Genomic DNA, 6,159 nt, shown 5'->3' on the forward strand with positions numbered 1-6,159 from the left:
ATCTTTTTGCTCAGCTTTAAAAATTACCGATTCATCACCTTCTCTTAATGTTAGCATAGATTCAATCATATCTAACAAAGCACAAGCGGTATTCAAAAATGGTCATCCAAGAATGATTGGTACTTTATGATCCTCCTCCATATCTAATATTATGAAGTTAAGCGGAAATATTAGCTTATCTACCTTAATAAGGTCTTCACACACTCCCATTGGATGTATTATTCTCTTGTCGGCCAAGTGGATCTTCCTGTGAACAGGTTTTGGAATCGGGAGGTTCAACTTTTGGAAGAAAGAATATGGCATAATGTTAATACTTGCCCCCAAATCGGTCAATGCTCGTGTAGTCATGATGTTCCCAAATTGGCAAGGCACGGTTATGCTTCCCAGATCACCCCTCTTTTCTGGCAGCTCATTCAGCAATACTTCAGCAACTTCTTCCATATTTTGTCTAGTAGTAAAGAGGCTCTTAAGCAAAGTTGCATACTTGGGTGTATGAAGTATCGTTTCAACAAATGGAATGTTCACTTGGAGGGTCCTCACTTGCTCCATAAATCTTCTATACCGTCGAATCTGCTCATCTGGTATGGCTCGGATCTGAAATGGCAAAGGGGGCCTGTAAGGTTTCAAAAGAGAAAAAATTTTCTCATCAGACCTCGGACTCGTCGAGTCCATGATGCCGACTCGGCGAGTCGAGTCGGGTTTGCTCGATTCCCATTCTATTGTCTCTTCTGTTTGCATCTTACTGGGTTTCTTCTGAATAGAGGTCAAAGCAGTGAAAATTTTGTTAGAATTAGTGGTTATCACATTTAGATGTGCCATTTTTAGATTCTGTTTGGTATTGCTAGGAAGTTGTCACACCCCAAAACCGGAACGGCGGAAACGTTCTGGGGTGGATGACGTCATGTCAAGTATCACAACACATGCATTATAGTAATCAAAGTACAACAAAACATTGCATTAATAGTAATAGTTTTACATGGTTTACTTTACAATACATCAAAGTAATACAAGTAAATATAATAAGTACAACATGGTACTAAGCTATCTTCATCAACAGCTTCGGGGATGTACCTGTCTAATGCTGACCTGAGAATACAAGTTCTTTGAAAAGCGAGTATCAACATTTTTACAAATGCTGGTGAGTTCATAAGCATTTAGTGGCGTTTTTATTCAAATAACTTTAATAAAAGTAGTAGTTTAAGAGTTTACAGTGTATTAGAGTTCTTCTAGAAAATCCTATATTTTCTTTAATAACAGCAGCCTTCTACCAAGGCTGGACGGAGTTATGTGGTAAAAAGTAGTTTTCCCTTAACCGCTATCATTATAAAAAATACTGAATTTGATTATTAAAGAAAGCAAGAGAAATCAGGGAATAACATATGCCTCAGTAGTGAGGACTGCTGACTAAGGCCAAGGAATCATAGACTCCAGGAGAGTACCGAACGAACGACACGCCTGGTTCCGTCTAACAAATGGAGACACAGACCCCAGAAGGTACCAAATGAAAGGTACAGCTGGTAAGGCCTAAAACAGTGGATACAGACCGCAGACAGTATCAAATGAAAGATACATCTTGCAAGGTCAAATAGTGAATACAGACCGCAGACAATATCAAATGAAAGATACAACTTGTAAGGTCTAAAACGGAGAATACAGACCGCAGACAGTATCAAATGAAAGATACAACTTGCAAGGTCTATAAGAGTGTGACTCTGAAAATGAGTTTCCTAGCAAACAGTGTAAATTGCTGGTGGAATACCGTTACCTTAAGACCATGAATTATAAGGTAACCCGGGATACTCGTAACCATACTAACCAACACTAGAGTACCAGACGCCCTACGAGCGTCTTGAGAATATGACATTTGTCACCCCTTGGCTTGGTAGGCCGTGGACTGTAGCTAGCAGTCAGGGTGCGGGGGTGTCAATCCCGTATAGATCTATACACACAATGTCCTCTCTCCCTACAGGAGACTCTGGTTACCAACTAGACGACGGAGAAGGCCGTGTCCTGAAGATGCATCCCAATTAGTGGGTTTCTAACGTAAGTGCTGAACTAGAGGTAGAGACTCACAATTGAACTGACTGAAGTAAACCCATATGTCTATGCTTGTGTACATAATATATAACTAATAAATCAAACGACCTTTGGATGGACATCCGATCCCACCAGACCACATCTCAACGAAGAAAAGGAAATAGGGCGGACAAGCCTTCCTAAGTCCTTCAATCATTACTTATATGCATCTAGACAAGCATAGACATACATCTAACCATGCTTGAGTGTGTAACAAGTGGATTCATATCATGAAGTATAAGTGTACAGTGTGGAATAACCGAATCGTGAAGTATAAGCGTGCCAAAAGTAAGTGTATCACGAAGTAGAAACGACAACAAGTGAAGTAGGAGCGTATCGAGTTTAAGTGAAGTTGAAGCGATATCAAGTATAAGTGATGTAGAAGCATATCACTAAGTAAGAGTGTGAACAAGTATAAGCGTCCAGCAGGTATAAGTGTATCACGAAGTGGAAACATTATCAAGTATAAGTGAAGTAGAAGCGACAACTGGTGAAGTAGGAGTGTCTATCGGTATAAGTGACTACCAGTATAAGTGAAAGCGAAGCAGCAGCAACTAACAAGTAAAAGTATATGTCGTGAAAAGGGAACTTCGATGAAAGCCTTGGAAAAACCTTTATACTCAGGGAAAATCACATTTGGTATTCTTTGGTAAAATAAGTTTGAAAGAACTTATAAATCCTTGGAACCTTTATAAACCAGTTTAAAATGAATTTAGATAAAACAATATAAGTAAGAATTTTGAAACAAATGAAAACCCTTTTGAAACCATCATAGTATCCTACTCGGTAAAACAGTATACAGTGTGGTAAAATCTTGTGCATGTGGGTTATCAATCACATGTGATTGATATGATAACTGGCATGTTTAACTTGTATTCCCCCCCCTTATAAAACATGTAAAAATATTTAAAAGGTTCATTTAGGGGTATGAACTCACCTGGTGTAAGTGGATCCGACAAAGGCGCCGGTTGGGTGCTCGGTGTCAAGTAAGTACTTGGACACACTTAGAGACCTATTTAACATATGATAACATATGTTCACATACAATTAGTATATTAAATACCAATTAAACAAGTATACACACTCTAAGGAGCGGAAAACACTTTGGTTAAGTGTTTGGGGTGTCCCGGGTAGCGTCTAAAGGTGTGTATGGCTTAGGAATGGAGTTTACTCTCCGAGAGTAAACTCCCAAAGCTTAGTTTACAGCCCAGGGACATCTCACCATGAGTTTACGGCCGTAAACTCATGGTGAGGGGTTCTAGTGTGTTTTAAGGCTTCTAACTTGCTCATGGATTTATTCTAGATCCAAAACTATATAGTATGAATGAGTTTAGGGTCTTTAAGCGCACCATTATGGAGTTTACGGCCCATGAACCATCCCTAAGGGAGTTCACGGCCGTGAACTCCTATGCCATGAGTTTAATGAAGTTTCAAGCCCCTAATACCCTCCTAGCATTTTATAGAAATAGTCTAAGGCCATTTGGGGAATAAAAACCAAGATTTTGGCATGTTTGAAGGTGTTTACGGCCTTGACACATGTCTGGGCCGTAAACTCCTTTTACCCCTTCATTTCCTTGTGTTTAAATGATCTAAACCCAAAATAGCAAGCCCTTAATTCATGTGTTAAGCCTAAGGGTGGTTTGGAAGTGTTTTTGGGGCATTTATACAAGTTTTAGAGGTGTTTACGGCCTAAGCATGTGCTTGGGCCGTAAACTCTCTTTTATGCCCTAAATCATTGTGTTTTCATGCTCAAACACTCCTAGGCTAATTCTTCTATTAGTTTCCAAGCCTTTAGGGACATTTTAGGGTCATTTTGGCCTTGATTAAGGGGTTTACGACCTAAGGAGGATCTTAGGCCGTAAACTCCATTCTAACAGCTTCTAAGTCCGATTTTTAAGCTATAAACACGAAACATAATGTTTGGATCAAGCTAGGATAAGCGGACTTACGATTTGGAAGCGTTTGGTTGCGGATTTGGCTCGAAAACGGGTCTAGTGAGAGAGTATAGAGAGAGAGGGTGGAAAAGGCTCCAAATGGAGTTTACTCCCCCTTATATATGGGTGGGAGTTGGAGCTCAGTGATATTCTACCCGATACTGTCGTTTAACGGGGCTTTTGGTCGCACCCGATTTTGTGGTCGTAATAATAAAAACTAACTTTTCCAACTAAATGGAAATGTGTATTATGAGTTTTTATTTCTCTTATCACGACTTAACGACATAAATAAATGAAATAAATAAAACATTTATTTATTTGACGACCTCCTATTAACAGAACTTTTATACAGTGGAATATTCCGTTAACGGTAACGGGGAAATGTAACGGAACAACTTGGGTTGTCACAGAAGTTCACCGAGTGTTCTTTGATTGATTTGTTGTGCAAGCTGACCTATATGTTTTTCAATGTTATGAATGGAGGCTTGCTGATTCCTAAGCAACTTTTGTTGATCTTTCATCATATCTTGATGATCTTTAAGCATTATTCATTGCTACTTGAACTCATTGTCGGTATCATTGTGCCTCTTCTCGGACGCAGCTACAAACCTTGTGAAAATTTCCTCCAAATCAGCTTTCTTTTCCATAGCCGGTTCCTCGTTTTGATAGAGACCCCTATCTTTTTTCTTGTACTTCTCCTCCTTTGCCTTTTTGTACTCATCATACGGGATCCATTCCTTCTTGGTTTTTCGCCAATTATCATCAAATCTATCACCACTTGAATAGCAAACTTGTGCCTTCCGGTTCCCATTTTCGTCCAAATCACAATCTTAAGTGAGGTGAGGTACTCTACAATTCTCACATCCTATCCGGATAGCGTGGATGGATTGGTCCATCTTAGTCATTCTCCGATCTAAACTTTCTAGTTTAGCCATCATTGCAGCCATGTTATCGTTAACAGTGTTTACCACCCCTGACTTACTTCATGCCTTGGATTATGATATTCTCTAGAGTGTTTAGAGAATACTTCAATTAGTTCTTTGATCACCAGGGGTGCCTTCCTTGTGAGGGGTCCTTGCGAGTCAAGGAGCTGCCTAGTTGTTACATTGACTCCATCATAGAAAATGGAGACTTTTTGTTGACTGTTTAGATCATGATGTGGGCAGTTCCTTAGTAAGCCCTTGTATCTCTCCCATGCCTCATAAAGGGACTCTCCAGCTTGTTTTTCAAAGTTGGCAATAACTTTCTTCAACTTGGCTATCTTCGAAGGTGGGCAAAACTGGTCAATAAATTCTTCTTTCATCTTAGCCCATGTAGTGATGGATCCGGGAGGGAGTGAATTGAGCCAATCCTTTGCAGCACCTTTGAATGTGACGGGAAGCATACGAAGCAGCTGGGTTTCGCGAGGTATGTTTGGAACATTAAAATAATCAACTACATCGTTGACCTCATCCAAGTGTTTATATGCATCTTCGTGATCTTTTCCGTAGAAGGGGATCTCCTTTAGTTGAGCAAGTATGTGACCTTTAAGCTCAAAGGTGGCAGTCGCGGGAATTGCGGGTTGCACAAGTCCCGTCCCGGTATCGTCACGTATTCTCTTCTTCCAATCTCCCATGGTAACTTCATCGATGTTAGCCATGGGATTACCTAGTTCGCCTTCAAAGTCGCTTTCTTCTTCGTATTCGGTTGCGTAGTCGTATTCCAATTCGGCTTCTTTTGGAGTATCTTCAGTATTCTCTAACTTGCTTTCTTCGCTCTTTTGACAGATAGTCTCTCCTGCCTTCTTGTTTTTTTTTCTTCCCAAAAACTATTTTCAAGCTCTTCAAAGGTGATTTCTTTGGTGTATTAGAGCTTTCAACCTCCTTGCCTTTGTTTTTCCTTAAAGCGGATTCTGGGTCTTCAAGTTAAGGAACCAGGGGTGTGTTGGATCCTCTGGTCATGTAATTCCTGCAAACAAAACAAGAAAAACACATAAAAGGAACAAAAATAAAATAAATGACAACAACGATGGACTCGCCGAGTCGCTTCGATTGTACTCGGCGAGTTCAGAGCAAAAATAGAAAAATTACTAACTAATCTTCTAAAACAGAAAACTGTCAAAAATTATCCTACTAACTGAATTTCCTAAAATAGCAACTTTGTGCAAGAT

At 39.8% G+C, this 6,159-nt stretch overlaps 1 non-coding gene across 1 annotated transcript; it reads left to right on the top strand.

The window, feature by feature from the left end:
- The first annotated feature begins 5,158 nt into the window (after positions 1 to 5,158).
- On the top strand, positions 5,159 to 5,265 carry LOC145096649 (small nucleolar RNA R71). The gene has a single exon (XR_013704022.1). It is a non-coding gene; the product is annotated as a small nucleolar RNA R71 (small nucleolar RNA).
- The last annotated feature ends 894 nt before the right edge of the window (positions 5,266 to 6,159 follow it).

Source organism: Lactuca serriola, chromosome 3 (assembly GCF_051521515.1).
Source record: "Lactuca serriola cultivar US96UC23 chromosome 3, Lser_US96UC23_V15, whole genome shotgun sequence".
NCBI classification, from domain to species: domain Eukaryota; kingdom Viridiplantae; phylum Streptophyta; class Magnoliopsida; order Asterales; family Asteraceae; genus Lactuca; species Lactuca serriola.